Source organism: Panthera tigris, chromosome A3 (genome assembly GCF_018350195.1).
Source record: "Panthera tigris isolate Pti1 chromosome A3, P.tigris_Pti1_mat1.1, whole genome shotgun sequence".
NCBI classification, from domain to species: Eukaryota; Metazoa; Chordata; class Mammalia; order Carnivora; family Felidae; genus Panthera; species Panthera tigris.
In genome coordinates this window covers 7645486-7669433 of record NC_056662.1, presented here as the reverse complement: position 1 = coordinate 7669433, position 23948 = coordinate 7645486, and the positions used below count along the sequence as shown (strand labels likewise).

The 23948-nt window shown below is 39.9% G+C and overlaps 1 long non-coding RNA gene across 2 annotated transcripts; it reads right to left on the bottom strand.

Moving 5' to 3' along the window:
• Nucleotides 1-413: 413 nt before the first annotated feature.
• On the bottom strand, nt 414-22460 carry LOC122236942. Of its 2 annotated transcripts, none has more exons than XR_006215118.1 (3): nt 22373-22460; nt 12384-12482; nt 414-660 (listed from the first exon to the last, which is right to left on the bottom strand). It is a non-coding gene; the product is annotated as an uncharacterized LOC122236942 (long non-coding RNA). The 2 variants fall into 2 exon arrangements; XR_006215119.1 differs by having other exon boundaries at nt 414-583.
• Nucleotides 22461-23948: the final 1488 nt, after the last annotated feature.

The following is a 23948-nucleotide window of genomic DNA, read 5'->3' as shown; positions in this document are numbered from 1 at the left end:
GTTTGTAAACTTAAGAATGGTTAAATTGGTGAATTTTACATTTGTGTATTTTACTATAATAAAAAACTGAAAAACCTACAAAATGTAGAGTTCCAGTTATCATTTGGATATTTCATTTTCCATGTCTGACACAGAATTGTCTGCAGTTACTGTCCACGTAAGTTAATCTACTATCAGGAAACTGACAATATGTCAAATGTACCTAGATTTGATTTCCTCACTATTTCTCCTGTCTTTGGAGAGTTATTTGCCACATTTTAAACTAGATAATATATGTGTTAGGGATGCAGGGGTTAGTGGGTGGCTCTGAACTGTGAAGGATCTCCCTGTCCTCAAAACACATAAGGAATTTACAAATTCTCACTTGCAAAAGCTCACCACAAAGTTTATTTTCATAAGGCACTTGTGTTTGGCTTCCTTACTTCTTTCCACAAGCAGGATTGTTGTGTACTCTGTGTTCTAATACACTGGTGTAGATCAAAGTAGGAAATTTTATCCTTGATTAGCATGAAATGAATTTAACTTGAAACATCGTAAAGCTGACATGCTATACGTTCCGGGATTTAATCACATTTCCCCGTGTCTGTAGATGCAGAAATCAGAAATATCACATTAACAGGATTCTGAAGCTCAAGTCTACTGGGGTGACAGAGAGATATCCTGCAAATAATGAACAAAAGGCAGCGTTCATAAAAATCATTCCTTCATATTAGAAGCATACTAGAGAGGGAGGGATAGTAACTCTGGAAAATTGTGTGGTAAATGCTTGGAAAAATCAAAAGAAAAAACTCAGTCTTATTTTCTTTCAAAATATGTAATGTAAGGCTTTTTGGGGGGGAAAGATCTAGCTAAATTTAGATTTTAACCATTAGAAATGGTTTCCCATAAATATTAAAGGAATGGAAAAGCATCCTATAAACTGGATGGGTCAAGTATTTTACCAGGAAAGACTCTTTTTAACTCAACAGAACGATTTGCCAATACAAGGTCGAGTCGTGAGAGTCAAATTTCTACTTATCTCACTGAGTTCATTCACCCGGCCAATTTCTTGGGAATTGTGCAATATCCACGTTAAATTCATACGTCTAGTAAAGACTCTGAGTGATGACACCATTTGCATGTTTGATGAAAAGTTAGTGATCTCACACTGATTCACGATCAGTTGGTGGGTATTTTTCATATAGTATTTCTTGTTTCTTTCATTTGGGGGGTAAATACTGACTTTATTTGGGTCCCTTAGATCTCTAAATTCAATTTGTCTACATTATTCAGAAAGGCTAAAAGGTAAGATGCATCGAAACCTTTTCTCATTAGCAAACAGGCTAGAATGTTTGAGAAAAATGAAAGGCAGAGTAAACTTTTGTATAAAATACCCTGTGGATTTTCTGCTAAAGTAAAGCCCTTTCTAGGTTCTTGTCAGGTGGAACATGCCTGCTGATCTGAAACTTTTCACTTCTAAATACTGTACATAAATTATGTGATTGGGGAGTTTCCTGGCATTCATTTGATCCAGTCTGTGCATGTCAAATAGTTGCTTTTCAAACTACCAACTGTTAAACATGCACTGCTAGGTACAAATAATCTTTGAATAACAGGCCTCATAGGGAATCATGGCGAGAAAGCTTTAACTGATGAATTGCTAGCTACATTTTTTTTTTAAAGAGGACTTAGAAAAATTATGGGCAACGAGGTGCCATTCAAGTGTACAAAGAGCCACAGGCTGAACTCATGAATGATTGATTCTCTGGTGGTCTTCTGCCTTGTGTAACTTTAAATTACAAAATGACTAGATGCATTCACAAGATCTGAAAGCTACTCACGTGGCCCAAGAAGGAGGGCCCGAGATGTTTCTGCGTGGGACGGGGTGTTAAAATGATTACCTGACTTTTACTGGCATCTTCTATCCATCGGCCCAATTTTAGACCCAACTTTAATAAGCAAATGGAAGCACTGTGTTGTAACAGAAAAAAGGAAAAGGGAAACACTGGTATGGAAATCCTAAGTCTGGGTTTCAGTCGTAGCACTGTGTTGTAGCTAAGGGCTTAAAATCTGAAGCCAGACTTCCCTAGTTGGAAACTCAACTCCGTTTCTCCCTGGCTGTGTGATCTTAGTCAAGCTATTTAATATGTCCGAACTTCCATTTCTTCAACTGTAAAATGGAAATGAGAATGACTCTAGTCTTCTACTCTAGAAAAATTAATATCTCATCGGGTTTTATGAGGAATAAGTGAGTTAACCTATTGAAATTCCTTAGGATAATGCTATTACAGAGTTAAGTATTCACTGGATGTTGTTATTAACGCGACCCTCAGGTAAATCACTCATGACACTATCCTGTTACTTGCCTGGCTCTCAGTTTTTACATCAAGAAAGTGAGAAGCATGGATCCATGGATTCCGAACATATTTCAGGACCTTTTTCTTTTCTTTTCTTTTTTTTTAAATTTTCTTTTTTTAACATTTATTTATTTTTGAGACAGAGAGAGACCATGAACGGGGGAGGGCCAGAGAGAGAGGGAGACACAGAATCGGAAGCAGGCTCCAGGCTCTGAGCCATCAGCACAGAGCCCGACGCGGGGCTTGAACCCACGAACTGCGAGATCATGACCTGAGCCGAAGTCAGACGCCCAACCGACTGAGCCACCCAGGCGCCCCTCAGGACCTTTTTCTTAAAGGGCTCTTGCACACTCATCCAATGAATGAAACAATTCACATGTGGGCTACTCTGACTATAGCAGGCAAGAGGGTGGAGGGCTCTGATGGCTCCCTATCACAGGTCACATTTGGGTTTCTGATGAATTCTCAGTTCTGTGGAGTGTGGGAATGTTTCCAAAGCCCTGATTTAAAAGGCAGACATAGATCAAAACCACACTCAGATACCACCTCACGCCAGTCAGAGTGGCTAAAATGAACAAATCAGGAGACCATAGATGCTGGAGAGGATGTGGAGAAACGGGAACCCTCTTGCACTGTTGGTGGGAATGCAAATTGGTGCAGCCGCTCTGGAAAACAGTGTGGAGGTGCCTCAAAAAATTAAAAATAGATCTACCCTATGACCCAGCAGTAGCACTGCTAGGAATTTACCCGAGGGATACAGGAGTGCTGATGCATAGGGGCACTTGTACCCCAATGTTTGTAGCAGCACTCTCAACAATAGCCAAAGTATGGAAAGAGCCTAAACGTCCATCAACTGATGAATGGATAAAGAAATTGTGGTTTATGTACACAATGGAGTACTACTTGGCAATGAGAAAGAATGAAATCTGGCCTTTTGTAGCAACGTGGATGGAACTGGAGAGTGTTATGCTAAGTGAAATAAGTCACATAGAGAAAGGCAGATACCATATGTTTTCACTCTTATGTGGATCCTGAGAAACTGAACAGAAGATCATGAGGGAGGGGAAGGAAAAAAAAAAGAGAGGGAGCCAAAACATAAGAGACTTAAAGACTGAGAACAAACTGAGGGTTGATGGGGGGTGGGAGGGAGGGGTGGGTGGTTGATGGGTATTGAGGCGGGCACCTGTTGGGATGAGCACTGGGTGTTGTATGGAAACCAATTTGACAATAAATTTCATATTTAAAAAAAAGAATAAAGGCAGACATAGGCTTAAATTCCTTGATTGTTGCCTTTAGTGGTTGTCTGATCTTAGGTAAATTATATACCTTCTCTGAACCTCACATTCTGCACCTGTAAAATCCAAGTAGAAATGAAGAATGACTTGGGGAATTAACGAGGTAAAAAATGTAGAGTGCTTCATTCTATGCTTGACACCGAGGAATCTGAGTTCAGTAAATGGGAACTAAAAAATGCCTGATCACTACAACAAACAAAGGAAGTAGTATGTTTGATGGTCAAGCTGCTCTCAGACGAGGGTGAGTTAATTTTAAGTGTGTTTCAGGTTGGAGCTCAGCTTATCCCTCTGAGACAAAAGACCACAAAGTGTTGTGAACAGTTTTCCTTCAGAGGGAGAACATTCTATTTTTCTTTAGGGTCCAGGAGTCTGTTTGAGTTCTAGAAATTAAAGATGGGATTTTTTTCCTATTTCCACTTTAACTTCTGAGTTTGTGTATCTTCTTACACAGAGCCTGGGGGTCTGTCATGGTTCAGAGCTGGACTACATCATCGATTTCCCAAACTTCAACTTTTAGCTTAGGGATCGAGCCCCTCGGTTCAGCAAGACCACTGCTGCTCTCCCTTTCCTCCCCAAGAGTTTAGATTTCTGGGTTTAGATTTAAATCAAAGGAAACTGGGGCTAGGAAATTATTGCACGATTCTTTTTTGCAGGGAACAGTTTTCTTGGAAATCTTGAAAGTCCTGGTAGGTTGATGAGAAGGCTAAATCGTTTTATTGCCTGTGTCTCATGTAATTTTTTTCTCTTTACGAGGATTATTAATTTCCCAACTTGCTATCTTTTTAAAAATGGTCTCGGGACTCAGTGATCACAATTACAAAAATGCAGGGTGTATTCTTGTAAAAGTAATTAGATGAGTGGATGGCGAATGGAGAGGTGGATAGATAATAGATAATACAGTTCAGTGGGAAGACTAAAATAAAGCTAAATGCAAAATACTAGGATCCTAAAATTTCTTTGTGTTATGTATAACATGCTGCTACTCTTCATAAATAGCTTGATTGCAATTGTCTAGGAATAAAAAATGGAACCTAAGTTTTTCATGGGAGCCTTCATGGTTTTTCTCCTTAGAACGTAGGCTCCTGGAGAACAGACTGATGTCTTATTTTTCTTTTCTATGCAAATTCAAGAAATGTGTATTAAGCATTTCCTAAAATGCATTGCCCTGTGTCCAGTACTGAATACTTGTTAAATACATGAATAAAAGAAAAACAACAAGCAGAAAAAATGAAAGGATGTTCGAAAAATCTTACCTAGAATTGACCTTTTCAGTTTTGTAATCCAGTGTAAAGTGTTTTTCTGACCACTGCTGCAGAGACTGATGGAAACCAGCTACTAGGGGAGATTCGGATGATTGTTTTACACAAAAACGTAAAAATAAAAACTATTCCTTTACTCCAAGTGTCAATTCCATGAAAAGCCCTTCCTACAAATTTTGAATGTAAAGAGTTTAACTTCACATCGCTTCTGCCTTCTCAGTGGTGGCTTTTCTCACTCTTCACTGGGTTTTCTCAGCGGTGTTCATACCATGGTCTCAGGCTTTAAAGATGAAGTGTGTTTGCGATGAAAAAAGTTTTCTTCAAGCTTCCTGGAAGGAGCGTCCTCTGTTTATGCTTAACCACAAAGTGAGGGTAGATTTTCTCTGCAGAGGGTGGGGGGTTGTATGTTGGTGATTTGAGATGCAAACTCTCCTACGGAATTATTTCCTTGCTGAACGATATTGAGAGCAGGTCTGTCAGTGTTTACACAGCTCAGTGTGGAAACTCAGATGGATTGAGCCAAGCTAATGAAGAAGTGACATCTTTCTTTCGTTTTTTCCTTTCTGGTTTTTTCTTTTCGTTTCTTTATTTGGCATGGTTTGCTTTCGTTGATAGCAATATGAAATGTTGGACTACTTACGTATAATAAGTATTTCATATAAATTATACCATTTAATACTCACAACAACCTTAAAAGGTAGATAATATTATTCCAATTTTAAATGAGCAAAGCAAGACTCAGAGAAGCTATTTTTCTAAGGACGCACAGAATGAACACAGATCTGTCTGTGTATAGGGTTTATTCTTAGCTACTATACAGATTTCAAAAAATATTTTTCATGTTTCAAGACACCGAAGTAGATTTTTAAACAGAGGCTGCAATTTGTTGGTCCTCCTAAAGAGAAGGGAAACCAGTAACCTAACTTTAACATTAAATAATTTGGTGTATATTTGACAAGTACCATTGAATTTCCTTTACCTAATATGATGTTAGGTACTAGGATACAATGGTGGGGGAAAAAAGACACTGTTTTTGTATTCGCAGAAGTTGTATAATTTAGATCAGGAATTTCTGTATTCTATAGTTTTATAGTAGGGGTTGGCAAATTATGGCCCACAAGTCAAATCTGGGCCAGGACCTGTTTTTATAAATAAAGTTTTATTGGAACTCAGTCACACCCATTTGTTTACACATTGTCTATAACTGCCATTGCACTGCAGCGATAGAATTTAGTAATTGCAACAGGGACTCTATGACCTACAAAGCCTGAAAGTGTCTCCTGACCTCCGATATAGTTTGCTGGCCTCTCTTCTATCCCAGGAGCCAGCCAGACATTTAGGGATAGATAGATAGGTCTTTCTGGAGAAAATGGCATCCGAGCCATCATTAAAAAAAAATTTTTTTTTTTAAATGTTTATTTATTTTTTGATAGAACACAAGCATGGGAGGAGAAGAGAGAGAGGGAGACACAGAATCGGAAGCAGGCTCCAGGTTCTGAGCTGTCAGCACAGAGCCTGATGTGGGGCCTGAACCCACAGAGTGTGAGATCATGACCTGAGCTGAAGTTGGACACTTAACCCAGGTGCCCCAAGAGCCATCATACTGATAGAAATTCTTTGGGAGTAGCAGGGTGAGATGGGGGAGCAACAGAGAGGTAAGACTGTTTTAGGCTTTGGGAACCCCTGTGGTAAGTCCTAGGATGAAGAAGAATGGTGCTTAGAAGACTTAAACTATTCAGTATGAATAGGGGCTAGTAACCTATATCGCAGCTCTGGGATCTTATGATTGTACCTTCTAAATGTACCTTCTAAATGTTGGGGTGGGATTACCTATCACCACTAACCCACAGATGTCCAGGCCAAGCTCCATTTTGAATTTTTTAAAATGTTTATTTATTTTTGAGAAAGAGAGAGAGAGTGCATGAGCAGGGGAGGGGCAGAGAGAGAGGGAGACACAGAATCCGAAGCGGGCTCCAGGCTCCGAGCCGTTAGCACAGAGCCCTTCACGGGGCTTGGACCCACGAACCCTGAGATCATGACCTGAGCGAATTCTTACTCTTTTTTTTTTTTTTAATTTTTTTTTTTAACGTTTATTTATTTTTGAGACAGAGAGAGACAGAGCATGAACGGGGAAGGGTCAGAGAGAGAGGGAGACACAGAATCTGAAACAGGCTCCAGGCTCTGAGCAGTCAGCACAGAGCCCGACGCGGGGCTCGAACCCACAAGCTGTGAGATCATGACCTGAGCCGAAGTCGGACGCTCAACCGACTGAGCCACCCAGGCGCCCGCGAATTCTTACTCTTAACTGGCTGAGTCACCCAGGCGCCCTCCATTTTGGACTCTTAGGAATACTGAGCTATTGGCAGGGGAGTACCCATGGGGTGGTCATGTTGATATTGACTGAAGACGGGGTGAATCTGGTGCTGGCCATGTGTCTCCAATCTAAGCCAATACCAGCATGAACTGGGCCATGTCTGAGTGCCTGTGATGGGTGGTTCTTGCTCTAATGGAGCTCATGAGCGTTCTAGCACAGCCTTTGGATGTAACTTACCCCTTCTTGAGTAGTGCTTTCTGACCCCACTCCCCTCCCTTGGGAGAAGATCTTGGACTTCAATCCCAGACCTTTAAATCGGGTCTCATCTACCCAAGTCTTTTGATGCTTTCTCTCCCCAGTTTTTATTGCCATACCTCCCAACCTTAGTTCTTTTTCTTTTCTGTGAGAGTTTAATTGTCTATTGAAAAAGAAGCTGGGGTTATTGAGACAGTATTGGGATGAGTATGAATTCTGATGCCAGAATCTCCAAGTTCAAATCTAAAAGCTGTGTGATATTGAGCAAACCACTTATTTTCTGTGTTTCTCCAGGCTTCACTGTTGAGGATATACCTTACTGAGTTGTTTCGAGGCAAAACTGTGTTAATATACTTAGAAATGTGCTTATGGCAAATGCTATATAGGTCTGAATTATCTTACCATTGACTAAAAACTCAGTTCTCCTTTCCTAGAGGGCGGTGGCTCCTACGTCCCCAGACACTCCTGGAGAGTGAGGGAGACTTGTGATTCTATTTTGGGCTGGGTGTAGGGGAAACATCTGAGGTGTGTGCGGGGCAGGCAGGTCAAGAGTGCCTCATTCTCTTTGGGACCAAAATGTAAGGATGCTCCAAAAAATACAATTACCATGAGAAATATTATTTTAATGCAACATTTAAAGAAACGAAAATGTATACGGAAAATTCTGTGATCAACAAAACACCCAGATTTTAAATCAAGACACGCTCTGTGAATCCATTCTGGGGCCTAAGGCGAAAGGAAAGTCAACAATGCAAGTGGAGGAGGAGGCCTGACTCTCTACCAATGTAGCATGAAAGGGAAATAGAGCAAGACAGCCAGGTGTCCATAGGACAGCGTGGGGAATGTCCATGACTTGACTATGCCTGGAGTGAAGATCGGGAAGCAGTGAGTAGACAGCCAGAAAGAGAATGCTATTTTATCAGGCTTGGTGAAGATTATAAGCTTTATCCCCCAGACAAAAGGAATCTTTGAAGGGTTTTAAGCTGGAAAATGGCATGATCTGATCCTTGCGGTGCATAAATCGGAGGCATTCAAATTTGTAGGTTTGAAACTGAACTGGGTCCAAAAATCTTGAGTTCTTTGGAGTCAAAAAGTAGCAAGTAGCTTTAAGTAAAAGAAGCAGGTGGCTAACAGACACTGAAAAATTGCTCAGCATCACTAGTCATCAGAGAAATGCAAATGAAAACCGCAATGAGATACCAGTTCACATCCGTCAGAGTGGCTATTCTCAAAAAGACAAGAAATAACAAGTGTTGGTGAGGATTTGGAGAAAGGGGGACCCTCAGGGAATGGTGCATCTCCTGTGGAAAAACAGTACGGAGGCTTCTCAAAAAATTAAAAATGGAACTACAGTCCAGCAATGCCACTCGTGGGTATTTACGTGAAGGCAATGAAGACGTTACTTTGAAATGATATATATGCCCCATGTTCATTGCAGCATTATTTACAATAACCAAGATATGGAAGCAACTTACATGCCCATCAATAGGTGAACAGATAAAAAGGAGGTGATATATATATCAATATCGTCATATATATGTACTATTAATAAGCCATTAGAAGAATGATATCATTTGTGACAGCATGGATGAACCGAGAGGGTGTAATAGTAAGTGAAATAAGTGAGAGGAAGGCAAATCCTATAATTTTTCAGTTACATGAGGGATCTAAATACAAAAACCAATGAACCAACAAAACCAAACCAGAAACAGATTCATAGATACAGAGAATGATCTGATCGTTGCTAGAGGGAAAGGGAGTGGAGGATGGGAACATAGGGGAAGGGGATTGAAAGGTTTAAACTTTCAGTTATAAGATAGATAAGACAGAGGATACAATGTACAGCATAGGGAATATAGTTAATACTCTTGTAACAACTTTGTGTGGTGACAGGTGGTAGCTGGGTTCATCAAGTGATCACAATGTCTCTAAATGCTGAACCACTATGTTGTGTACCTGAAACGAATATAATATTGTGTGGCAGCTACACTTCAATAAAAAAAATAAATTCCAAACAGTTGTCTTACAAATAAACTTTCTGTTACATACTTTTTAAAAACAAGAAGTAAATCTATATCTATCTTCTTGTGAAGGGATTCTGAGATCAGACAGTATTCCTGTAATTCTGTTCAACATTAACTGGAAAAAACTGAAAGTTGATTCAACCAAGCTTTACTTTTGGTACTCCTCTACTTTGATCACTGCGTATTTTATGAGCACCCTTGCTCAAATACTTGTGAACAAAATTGAAAGAGGCTATTAAAAGTATCTCTGGATGATGCTAAGTCCGTCTACATTTCCAGGATGATATTTTTGGCAAGAAGGGATCCATGATATGTGGTCGCTTTTTGTTGTAGTTTGAAATTACCTCATGGTAATTCTTTAAATTTTTCATTTAAAATGAAAGGTTAATAGTTATCCTGCACAGTTCCTGCAAAGTGAAAATGAGATTGGAAAGTTAAAATATAATTAATTTACTTTTCTATTATCCCTTCCGCTGGCGGAATATTCATGCATTCTGAACAGATAAGTTTTAAAAGAGGCACTAAATTGCAAGCGTTCACACTTGGATTCAGTTTAAAAGTTAAAAGCTTTCAGGCCAAATAAATTAGACAAGCATGCAAGATGAAGCTCCATTTCAATATTAATGAGTGCACGTGGCACCTTTTACATTGTTTTGTTTGTAGTTTCAGTATTAGAGTCAGAGATCTTGCAAGTTGCCATGGGACTATACTGCTCTTTAGTCTGCAAATGAATCATTACAATTTGTAGCTGCCCAAATTTCAGCTGTGGCCTTTCGAAATGAAGACAGTCCCAGATTCTTTCTGGAGACGTGACTCAGAGCAGTGGCTCAGACACTCGCTTGCTTGGCTCAGAAACCCTCAGCTTTCTGTCAGTGATGGATCACTGAAGGCTCTCCGGTTGCCAGCAACAGAAACATTGTGCAAGAATATAGATAAGTCCCTGGGATGCAGAAGAAAGACCACAATTAAATAGTAAAGTTGTGTAGAAAGACAGAGCCAAGTTAGCGATCACAGTGGTACCTCAAGACAGCCTTAGCAGGATCCCTGAGATAAAAAGGTGAGCTGTATTTAGTCTACCTGTGCTTTATAATTCACGTAAAGATTATATAGATGACGTTTATAGGTGAAATGATAGTAGGATTATTCATTCTACAAATAATAATTGAGGACTTACTTATGCCAAGTACCCTGCCTGAGAATATTACATGAATCAGGCAGACATGGGCAAATGGGAGAATGCAGATGAGCCATAAACAGGTTTTAAGAAAAAAAAAAAATACTGCAGATTAGGTGCACTATAAAAAAAAAAACAAAAACAAAACAGGGCAAAATGGCCCAAAGAGCAATGGAGGTCAAGAAATAGCACTAATTTAGGAAAGTCCAGGGAGGCGTGGTTGGGGGATCACCATTTGAGTTGAGTCCTAAATGATATGAAGGAACTCGTCAGGCAAAGATCTGGGGAAAGAGCATTCCAGGCAAAGGATACCACAAATACCAAGGCCGTGAAGCATGAATAAACCTGGAGAGTTTGAGGCAGGAGATCATAGAGGCTGGGGTGCAATGAAAAGTGATAGGGCATGAAGGGTGAAAAGGTGGTGGCGGCCATATGGCTGTGGTTCTCTGAGGAGCTGGGGAACATCCATGGAGTCCTGCTCGCTCTCTCACCTGGTCCTCTGAGCCCCTGAGAACCCTCATGCCTTAAGGCAAAAGCAAACTCCAGGTCAAGACCGACCAGTGGCTCACAGAGGAATTGAGGAGAATTTAGGGAATCCTCCGAAGGATACCCTTTCAACTCACAAATAACTCTCTGATTTGTCATTATGTTTAACCCCCCGAGAGCTTTAATTTGAAGTCTGGAGAGGGACGCCTGGGTGGCTAGGTTAGTTAAGCATCTGACTCTTGATTTTGGCTTAGGTGATGATCTCACAGTTTGTGAATTCAAGCCTTGCATCAGGCTCTGTGCTGTGTCAGCTCGGAGCCTGCTTGGAATTGTCTCTCCCTCTCTCTCTGCCCCGACCCCACTCAGGCTGTCTCTCTCTCTTTCTGTCTCTCAAAATAAACGAACTTAAAAGAGATTTAAAAAAAGTGATGTTTGGGATTATTTCATTTATTTTACTTGGAAATTTAGTAAATAAGAATAATATAATTTATAATAACTTGAATGTTTTAATTTTTTGTGGCGTCTCCTCAAATATCCTTGAATTTCTATGATCGTAATTATAAATTGTAGCTAGTATCAGAGGGAAATTAATTTAGAGGACTCAATTAATTTTTCAAGTTCTAATTAAATTTGTACACCTTCAATAATTCACCACGAGGCTGTATAGCTATTGTTTTAAAACTTTTACGTCCCGCAGCAGTGTTTGTACAGACATATCAGTTGAATATATTTGATGTGGGTAGGACATCATGACATAATTTTCTTTATCTTTCTTAAACACCATCTCACATACAAAAATCTGCAGTTGGATGGGGCGCCTGGGTGGCTCAGTAGGTTAAGCGGCCGACTTCGGCTCAGGTCATGATCTCGCGGTCCGTGAGTTCGAGCCCCGCGTCGGGCTCTGTGCTGACCCACTCAGAGCCTGGAGCCTGTTTCGGATTCTGTGTCTCCCTCTCTCTCTGACCCTCCCCCGTTCATGCTCTGTCTCAAAATATTCTGTCTCAAAAATAAATAAATGTTAAAAAAAAAATTAAAAAAAAAAACAAAAAAAACCCCCAAAAATCTGCAGTTGGAATAACGATCAGTTAAAACCTGTAGAGGATTTGTATTATTTAGGATGCATTTTGTCCATGAGTGGGAGTCCCAGAATAATAGTGGACTAAACAAAACAGAAGTTTTCGACTCTCACGGATGAGTCAAAAGGTAGTCATTTAAAGGCTGGTGTCATACTTCTGCTTACCTGAATCCTGAGGGGGGCAAGTCCAGGCCTTCGTCATTTTTAGGGGGAAGCTCATCATTTTTAGGTACAAAACTGAGATTAGAGCTTTTTCCATTGTATCTACATTTCACCCAGAAAAAGAGCAGAAAAGAGAAGGGACAAAGGATGAATATCAGCTATCATTTAGGAAAAATTCCCTGAAGGTCGCTCAGGGATACATCTCATTTATCAATAGCTTGCTCACATGGTCAAAGTTATCTACCAAAACAAAAACGAAAACAAAAACATAAAAAATGTGTGTGTTTTAAATGATGGATTGTCATATGCCCAGCTAAAAAATTAGAGGTTCCTCTAAAATGGAAGAAGGGGAATGGGCATTGGTGGGGGACAACAGGATTCTGCAACTGTATAAAATGTTGCCAGTTCCTTTAGAAATGTGCCAGTCCAACCATAATAAGGGAACCTGGGTAAAACTTTACATACTTATTTCATTAACTTTATATCTTTAACTAGTTCACATATTATTTTTCAATAAGTTAAGCAAAGAATATTCCATGGAAAACTTGGTATCCCCCCCCCCCGGGAGATAGATCGAGTAGGGGACAGAATTAAATAATTAATGATAAGAAATGGAAAGAGTTTTGCCATCATAAATGTCATCGTGTTCAGGGTGGCTCTAACTTTAGTAGCAATTTGACAAGTCAATATGCTGCTCTATTTGATTGGGAATAGAATAAATTTCCGTCTCCACTAAATAGCTATGATCTTACACAAATTACTTAAATTGAGAGTCGTAGTGATAGCGATTGTAGCAGCAGTGAAATTAGTAGTAATAATATTGTTTATTTAATGAGAATATTTACCTCAGTGGTTACTTTGGAAGCTGAATGAATTAGTGTATGTCAGGGCATTGGTCTTGCAGTTTGAATTTAACAATTAATACACGGGGAAATGTTCCAAAGATCCAAGATGCGTCCGGCTCGGGAGTCTTTTGCCCAGAGACCTCTCCTGAATACCATCCATGGATGGCTCAGCAGAGGGTTAAAAATGTCTGTTGCACATCTACCAGCAGAGTCTCTTCGCCTTCTCTATCTAGATTTTATTCTCCAGTGCCTAAGCTCTCCGTTTCCTTCATTGCAAACAATTAAATTGAACAGATATTTCTTGAGCTGTGAGCAAGGTGTGTTCTGTGCCCAGGTGCCCTGTGACTGATACTGAAACAAATCAGACAAACTTCTCTGCTCACAAGGTGCTTACAGTCTAAGATGGCAAAACAGATAATAATCATGACAGTGCTCAGTTTGACAGTTCTGTCCTAAGAAAGGTGATGGTAACAACGATGTAAAATTTCTAAAATCCAGGTGGAGACATAGAGTAGATAAATTTCAGTGAGTAAATACTTTATCTTTCAGACAGACTGCCAGTATATTGAGGAGTGTTGTAACTAGTGTGTGTGTGTGTGTGTGTGTGTCTGCTTTTGCTGATCTCCAAGCATCCATTTCTACTTTTCTCTGGTGACCACCCCTATCTCCTAAAGGGAAAATATGTGAGGGGAAGCTAAGAAAGGAAATAGACTGATTTATAGGACAATTAAAATGTGAATCAGTGAATTGCCTATAAAAGGCAAAAATATCATTTAGGAAACTGTAGCCATGTAGTTGTTTTTTTCTCCTGAGCTGTAACATCACTATAGATTACTTTATTCCTGTTTTATAATGCATAATGCAGTATAGTGGCTTTAAATTATTGCTATATTAATTATCCATGGATGGTGGCATTTTGCATATAAATAAAAGTGGTTTTTACTATTAATGTACGGCATAAAATCTTAGTTTCTGGTGTCAGTGCAAAAAGGGAAGCATTAATAATAAGACTGAGTTAAAATGAATATATCAGTGGAGTTTGGAAAAGTGGGGATTTGGAGCCTAGTAAATTGTTAGACAAGTGGACACTTATGATTGGAACTTTTAGGAGAGAAGTATGAATAACATGTCATCATTCGGAGCAGAACAGGGGTTGGCAAATTACCGTCGGAGGGCCAAATAGGGCCAGCTGCCAGTTTTTATAAATAGAGTTTTAATGGCACACAGCCAAGCCCCTTCATTTACATATTGCCTATGGTTGCTTTTGAACTGCAATGGCAGAGTTGACTTGTTGCACCAAAGGTGCGTTGCACGCAAAGCCAAAATGTTTACTTTTTGCCTCTGCAGAGAAAGTTTGCTGATCCCTGGAATTGCATGACAAGCTTGCTCCAGCCCAAGGAGCTGATTCCTTCTGTACTCTGTGTGTGTCAACACCCTTCTCCCAGATCTTCCCTCAGCTTCCTGGCTCTTGTTGTCATTCAATTCCTAGCGTAGCAATCACCTCCGTAGGGCTCCTCAGGGAAAGGAGGAGCTCCAGAAAACCTGATCTCAATTAGCTTCTGAATTTCCTGCTCTCCTACCCTCCCCTTTCCCTACTATATTGCCCTGGTGCATTTGACTCAGAGCACTTTTCATGTCTGACATTACATTGTTTATTTTTCCCTCACTAGGATGTAGTGTCTACAAGAGTAGAGACATCTTGTCTGTCTACTTTGTCACTGAGGTCTGAAGACCTTATTTGTAATCCGCGTTGGCTGTTGACAGAATGGACCAGAATGTGAGCATGGTCACTGTGGCGGCCATCTTGGATGTGTTTCCAAAGGCAACAGTGCTTGTGGTCTGACCAGAGTCATCCTGCCCTGGGGTCAAAGGAAATACAAGTGTTGGTGATGATGGCACGAGACTCCATTGCATCTTAGGAAGTAGATTTCTCACTCTCCTGAGATGTTTGCTTTGAGGGTCTCTGGACAATAAGAGATTTGTAGAGAATGCCACAGACTGAAACATGAATCTTCTCTTTGTCACTTACCTCAGGGGTGTCCCTTCCTCTTCCTACAGGTATGTTTGTGAGGGAATCGGAGCCTGTGACATAAGCTAAATGTCACATGTGACTTCATCCTCACATCCTTCCTAACTTGGAGAGTGTGGCTTTGTGCAACTCAGTTCATCTTGCTGATTAACTGACCTGAAATTGTATCCATTTGCTTAATTTTATTGCCTTCCAAGGTATTTCTTCCAGACAATAGACACTATTAAATATTTAATTCAGCGACGAGAGTTCTGTTTATGGAATATTTATTAGATGCTTTTACTGAAGGTTTTTTATCTTCGGGTTTGCAACGGATAAATCTTATGACAAAGAGCTTCAAATTGGCTGTACTTTATGTCATCATTCTTTTGAGAGAGGACGCACAACGTGACAGTGTTCATAAACTCGACTGTGTAATTAGATGTGACCTAAGACACTCTACTATGTTCTTCTCTAACCTTACATACTAATAACCTGACCTTCCTAACTGTCCTTGAAAAAAAGTTGCTTTGTTTTTTTTCTTCACACTTCTAAGGGAAAATAAAGTGGCTTATATATCCTATTAACTGAAGATACTTGTAATGTCTTGATGGATCATTTTGTTTATTTGTACTTTCAACAATATTTATTGAGCCTTTTCTTTGTGCTAGGCTGTGCTGGCACTGGGGACAAAGTCATGGGCTCAATCACTCATGAGGAATATAGCTCAATCTATTACGAGGCTTCCCTTTAGAACTCATTTTCCAGTAAAAGACAAGCAGAGTAAAATGGAGATTTGAAGGCTATGTACAGGAAATTACAAGAGATATAATGTACCATTTTTGACATGAAAATTCCCACCTGAAACCAACTGAAATCCTAGTCCCCTCTTGAATTATTTGAACAAAAATGCCTAGCACATGTGGGTACACTGTGTAAACGTGTAATAATACTACCTGACTTTTCGAGCACTTATCAGATGCTAGATACTTTATGAACCAACATTATTTCTGTATCTTCAACATTGTTTCCACTTTCCAGATGGGCAAACAGAGTCATGAACACGTAGCTATTGGTTGACTGGGTCCAGTTTCAAGCCAAAGTCTTGGGCTCTAGGGCTCTGATACTTCCTAGCTTCCCCACTGCCTCTTGTATCTTCTAAGAGAACGCAGTTTGCTTTTCAGCATTTTAAGAAATATCCAGGAATCAAAACATGTTTTCACTTCTCCTCACACTGGTTGTTTCCTGGTATGACGATGCAGGTGCATATAAACAGAGGGAAAAATCTAAACCAGTGGTGCTCAAGCCAAGAACATCAGTGTTCCACCGACCACGTTGGAACCACTGGAATATTTCTCCAGGTGGGAATTGAAATGGTGACAACTTGCGTTCAAATGGACAAACTCACACATGCACATGTACATACATCGTGGATTCACCCAGGATATTTTATTCCAGGTTTTCTGGAGTGAAACACAGGAATAGGTATTTTTAGTGAGATCCACAAATCCTTCTGATGTACTTTTAGTTCTAAACGCTTAGCCTGTTTTTTCCAACTCTGAGAAGGTAGATTTTTACCCTTCCACTTTATTCTTACGGATTTAGATTTTCCTTGCGTCACTGAGTTTCTTTCTTCAATCTCAGGGAAAGAGACTACTCCAATAAGCTTCTGTTTTGTGTGCTCCGATTACTTCCTTTAAAACTTATTTTCCAGTCCTGCTTCACATGGATTAGAGACACTGCCTCTTATGCTCTACTAATGACAGCAGGAGATTCACAATGTTGAAATTTTACCAGTGAGGCAGATGTAAAAGTCAACACTTACACATCTACCAGGCATTCCCGCAATGCTGTGCTGAAGTAGCCAAGAACTGATCCGTATCCTTTTGCACAAACACTAGTATGATTTTAGGAGTTGATTTTGGAAAATTGAATTAGAACCTTTGCAATTAATGACATGGTGTAATGAGAGGCAGCTACTATTCTGACTTCCACTGCCTTCATACATGAGCCTGGTTTTGAAACTCAGATAAACTGAACCATCACCATATACCTGATCGTCCCTGGCATCATTTACTCTCCTTTTGTCCCTCGTCTTGTTGCATCAAGGTGCCTTATTTCCGTGTGGTGTTCTGTTGTAAGAATATACCACAGTTTGTCCATTCTATGTATGGTTGTCTGGGCTTCTGGTTTTGTGGTATTATGAATACAGCTGTCAGAAACATTCTTGTACATATCTTTTGGTAGACACAGGCACTACTTTCCCTTGGGTTTATACCTAGGAGTGGACTAGACATTATGTCTTGCTGTGATAGATATAGCCAAGCAGTCTTCAAAAATGGTGTGGAGTGCATTCCATATAGAGTAAAGAACGTACTCTCACCAGTAATACTTAAAGAGTTCTAGTTGTCCCACATCATTGCCAGCATTTGGTATTATCGGTCTTTTTACATTCTAGCAATTCTGGTGAACACGTAGTTGTTTTTCACTGTGGTTTTGGTTTTCATTTTCCTGGTGTGATCTCATTTGTGTAATGGCTGGGTGATACTACAAGAAAGAATGTTCCATGTCTTATTGAACCAAACATCTACTGGTGGGCCATGAGGCTGTTATAATATTTTCCTCTTATAACCATATTTTCTCCGTGATAAAGCCCAGAACTTGAAACACTGGTTCAAAAGTTACATTTATATTAAAACTTTAATAGCTATGGTTCCCCAAAGAAATTGTACCCATTTTATACATCTGTCATCGATGTATGAAAATCCCCTTTCTCATACCCTGGACACCTACACCTAATATATTATCAGGGTTTAAAGTTTTAGGTCAGGTTTGTCAATGAAAAGTCATAGTTTGGGGAAGCTTCATTTTGATTCCTTTTACTGAAAAGGTAGAGTTGCTTTTCATGTTTAGAAGCTGTTTGAACCTCATTGCCTATGAATGCTTGATCATATCCTTTGCCTAACTTTTCTATCAGATTGTTGGTGTCTCTATTATTGTTTATAGAAACTCCTAGTATATTTAAAATATGTACTTCGTTATATACGTGGCAAACATCCTTTTCCTTATAAAGAATATTTTAAAGAAGAACACCCCAAACATTAAGATAAAAACTAATCTTCTACCTGAACTTTGTAAAACATAAAACAATACATTGTATGTTCATACAATAGCAGTAGCTCATATATGCCCCCCATTTAATAGTTTATAAAGTGCTTGTTTACATGACTTTTCATTTCATTTACGTCTGTATTCTCTTTGTTGAATAGATTGGGAAACAGATCTTTAGTGATTTGACCAAGACTGCATGCCAGCATGAGGGAGAACTCATGCAATATAATTTAACTTTAAATGTATTGTAATTTCTCAAGGACCTAGTCTCACTCTAAGCTTTGGTCACCTGGTCAACCTTTAAAGTGCCATCATTTTTATTTCTGAGTCCATTAGTCTCTATTAATACAAACTGTTTGATACAGGAGAAAAGGAGAGACGGACTGAGATGTAGAAGAAAACCTGAATCAGTCAGATCTCTTATGATATCTTGTTAGAGAATAATTAGAAAGCTCTACATTTTGAAAAGTTGAGATCAACTAAATATGTAAAAACAGGGAATTAAATGAGTGGAGGTGTGTGTGTGTGTGTGTGTGTGTGTGTGTGTGAGTGATGGAGTACCATTCACACATTTGACATGTTGTAGGTGTATATTAATTCAAGTTGGAAAGTATTAATGATATCCTGTTCGGAGCCAGTTAAATAACAGTACCACAGATGGTGTGATTGAATTATATAAAATTGTTAGTATATAGTAACACCAAGTCCTTCCTATTTGCTGGGCATTATTTCTAAAATTTAGTCTTGGTAACTTATGAAGTCTGCACAATAATGCTGAGATAGGTACTGTCTGCAATAGAGGCATGTAACTTGCCCAGGGTCATAGATTTTGAACTCTGATCCTGGGATGCAGAGACAAATTATTAAAGAGAGAAGGGAGAATGGAAGGAAGGAAGGAAAAAAAGAAGGAACAAAGAACTAAAAGAAATAACAGTAGTTATTTTCTTTTTTACAACGTGATTACTTTTTACAATGCACCTGCATGGCTTAGAATGAAGTGAAAATTATAATAAGCCTGGGAAAAGCCTTAGAGGGGAAAAATTGTTTCCCTGTGAGTTTTCATCAGTCCAGTCCCCAAAAGTTACTGATGTGTTAAAGATTCAGATATCCAATTTAAATTGGCCAAACTCTGGTGAGTTTTGAGGGCACACAGTGTACAAAGACTGGAAGTTTCATGGTTCCTCAATAGTCCCACGATATTGTCACCTTGGACAGGAAGATTCCTATCCACAGCCATACATAGGCTGATGTTAAACTGGAAAAGATCCTGTCTTCTGATGCCCACATATTATTTGCTTTAATGATCCAGGCTTTGTATTAGTCTCTTCATTTCATTGTGGAAATGACCCTCAAACAAAGTGTCCAGGAGTGAGGGCAACTGTCCCTACTACTGGGTTTGAAGATGCTGTTTATGATAGGGAGCATGGCTACCTCGGTACAGGGGAAGTGGGAGGGAGTTCTAAGTGATATTAATAATGGGGAGGCTGGACATTTTCCCAGGTCCTTCCATCAGGTAATTACCAGGAGGGCTTCTTTACTGTGTTTTATCAATCCCAGAGGCTTCAGAAGTGTCTGTAATCAAAGGTGAATGTATGATGTATTCCAGAGGGAAATGGGGGCGTTTGGGGGGTTATCAGTTGGCATTTCAATGCCAGTGGTTATATCTCTGTGCTTCATCTCAGCCGTCTCAACGGACCGGCCATGTGGGAGATTTTGAATTTTCACGAAAGAATTTTGGGAAAAAGATTTGAAGATTCATCCTATTAATTTTAATTGAGAATAAACAAGTTGAATTTTCTCCACGGTGGTTTTTTGTAAATACGAAATCATCAAGCTCACGTAGTCCCATTCACCCAAGACAGACAAGTCTGTATTTTATTAAAGGAAAACTGAGCTTTGCATTTAGAGCTAATTAGTAATGAGACAAACACCCTCAAGTTTCTTAGGAAGTGTACATGAGGAAATAAGATATCTGAAGCCAATTACAGAGTTGGGCTTCAAAATTACTTCTATGAAAAAGAACATTTGTCATTTTTTGTTTAAAATCTTGATTTATCACATTCTGAGCCGAACTTGAGATGTTGTGTTTTTATTTTACCTAACAGAATGCCTTGCCTGCAGGCAAACAGAATGTTGGATTAAAACTTTTAATACTCTGGGGCAAAATCTGCTGCTTTTAATAAGAGACAAAGGCTCATTTGGATCTTTTCGTCATTATACAAACACACTCAGCTTCCGTTTATCATGTTCATTGCTTTAATTCCGGGTGCGCAGCACTGGGGAGGGAGATGGTTGCCAGGGCACACATGGCCTGCGATGAGTGATAAATTTGAGGATCTGTCAACAGAGGCCCTCTCTCTCACAGGTAATTGTCTGATTCCATCTTCTTTCATCTGTAGCCAAGAAGATTCCAAATGGATATTGTTGACAAATGTTATCAATTCATGCAAATGGCTTCAGAGAAAAATGAAGTAGAACTCTACACAGATAGATGGTACCAGTGAGGTCTTATGTCCTAAAAAAAAGTAATTCTTGGCACTCTGCTATGCACTCCTGTGTCTGAATACATGTAGTTTTCATAATAATCTTTTGACTTAGATACGGTTACCGTTCTGTTTGACCCATAAGGAAACCATAGATCCAGAGTGTCAAATACATGGCTCGGTCAAGGTAACAGAGATGGACTTTTATCTCAGCAATCTGACTCTGGACACCCGGCTCTCAAACAATAAGCCATCTAGCTTTCCAATTACAGCGGGTCCTAAGGCACGGCCCTTTCCCTTCTGGAAGGAGTATGGAATGGAGCAGTGCAGGGGCCAGCTTCTTAAATGGGAATGTCACCAGCATCAGTGCAGGCAGGAAGGAAGCAGGTTGTTCCAGATGTGAGGGGAGCTGGCCATACTCATGCCACAGAGATGTGGCAGTCCTTCTATTTGTAATAGAAAAATACTACTGATGCATATTTTTTTGGTGTGTGTGTTTCATCTCGAAGATCACCATTGTCCCCATGCATTCCTTCATTTATCAGAACACGATAGCCTTATTATGGTAAAGACTGGGGACTGCACCAGACCAATTGGAATATAATCTTGCCTCTGCTCCTCATCTAGTTAGCTGTGTCAACCTGCACAGACATTGAAACCTCTCTTAGGGTCCATTTCTCCATCTGTGAAATGGGCATAATTACTACCACTTTCTAGGTTTGCTGGAAGGATTTTAAGGAGATGGTATTGGTGAAGAATTTTGCAAAGGGGGTGCTGTCTGTTTGTGACATAAAGGTGACTCTTTCACCATGATAGGGATTTGAGTTTGAGAAACAAGGATACTTGTGATTGCTAAGCTACATATATTCATACAGAGTAAAATAGAGAGTTGAAGCAATTTAAAAAATATTTTAGCCCCTGAATACACTGAGTTAATACTTTCAATATGTAGGGACGTCTGTGTGGCTCAGTTGGTTGGGTGTCCGACTTGATTTTGGCTCCGGTCACGATCTCATAGTTCATGAGATCGAGCCCCGCATTGGGCTCTGCGCCAGACGTGGAGCCTCCTTGGGATTCTCTCTCTCCCTGTCTCTCTGCATCTGACCCTCCCACTCTCTCACACCCAAAATAAATATGTAGAAACTTTGAGGTAGTTTTATTTGGTAAATGTTATTGAGCACCTACCATGAGCTAGGCATTGTGTTCACTGTGGCCAAGGCAATGATGGTCTGTTCTCAGTGAGTTTATATTCACAGAGCAAAAGCAGCCACAGCAGTCCATCTATCTGTTCATCCATCCATGCATCCATCTATTCATCCATCCATACATCCATCCGCCCATCCATCAGTGAATTAATAAATAATATGAGATGATATATACGTGGCAATGAAACTGTTTGGCATCTGGGAAGACCCAAAAATTAAGATGATATCTGAATAAGATTTAAACATAAATGGAAGTTACTGAGGGGTTTCAATGGAGAGAAGAGTTGTATTTACTTATACATTCCACTCTTTACTTAGCATAGGTTAGTTAGATACCTACTTTGCACCAGGCCTGGTGCTAGTTCCTCAGGCTCTAATGGTGAACACACTCCGAGATGCTGCCTGATCTCATGGCACTCCCAGTTGACTTGGAAGATACATCAGACCTGCATTGTAGATGGTTTTATGGTGACAGTGTATATGACATAGTAGAGTAGCATAACCATGGAATGTCAGGAGAAAGGAAACAATTGCAGTAGGCCAAGTGCTATTTTATGAGGAACTGAGGTAAGGTAGGGAGAAATAGTGATCTGAATTATCCACAAAAGTGCATCCGATTATGGCTTCATAGTTTCCTGTTACTCTATATGCTACCCACACGGTATTCGTTTAATGAGAAGAGGTAAAATATAGGCGAGTGTTTTCTTATCTACCTGAGTATTCAAATTTGTGGTTATTTCCAAATGGTGTTGCTCAGACGGATAGAAATGGAAATAGAACCAACTCCAGTAATGTAGAGTGGATGGATCTTAAAAAAAAAATGAAACAGTGAATAATTGTCATGAAAATGACAGCCTGGGATGCACACAAAGGCAGCAAATTCTAATTTCGGATTGTGCAGTCAGGCAACAGAGCTAAGCAGAAATGAAAGGCTTTGTAAAAATCTCATGTCATAGTCTAATTTTGCACGTAAAACATCCACCCACTCTAAGAACAGATAAAAGTGCTTAACCTTCGCATATCTGTATCTAAGAACTTTTCTGCAAGGTTCTGATAAGGTGAAGGAACTCGACTATCGGGCCACTGGAAATTAGCCTGCTTGTCTGTGATGCTCAATATTTTAAAACTGCACATTGAAGTTAGAAAACAGCTACTGAGGAAGGAAGCACAGGGAAGGAAGGTGCCTTGGACAATTCAAAGTTGAGTAAGACTTGGTTTGTTTTCCGGAAGGTCTCAGAATCCCCTGTGATGCAAATCACAAAGGTGTGTGTCTTGAAGTAAGACATCCCTGGGTTCAAACACCAGCCCTTTGCACTTAGCATCAATGTCCGTAAGGTCATTACCGGCCTTCCCAATTAATTCTCTAACTTGCCATGTCTTTAATGAGAACGATATTAGTATTGTATTGGTTTGTATCCTGGATAGCAAATAACCACAAACTTAGTGGCTTACGAGAACATACATGTATTAACTCATAGTGTTGGTGGGTGGGTCAGAGCTCTGGGCATGCCTTAGCCGGGGCCTCTAGTCAGGCTGCCAAAAGATTGGAATGCAGGTGCCGACGGGGTCATGCTTCCTTCTGGAGCTTGGGGTCCTCTTCCGTGATCACATGGTTGTTGGCAGAATTAGTGCAGTTGGAAGACTGAGGTCCTGGTTTATGGATAGTTGTCAGCTGACACCTGTGAGGAGCTCCTGGCCTCCCCTACAGTCCTGGGCCCTGTGGCAGCTTCTACTCTCAAAGCCAGGTGGAGAAGCTCTCTGACCTCTAGACCCGGTTTAAAAGGAATTGGCTGATAATCTCCCTTTTGATGAATTTAATTGTTTAATTTAATTTAATTTAATTTAATTTCAGCTGGTTAGGAATTTGATTACCTCTGCACAATCACTGCTCCTTTGCCATGTTCTATTGGTGAGAA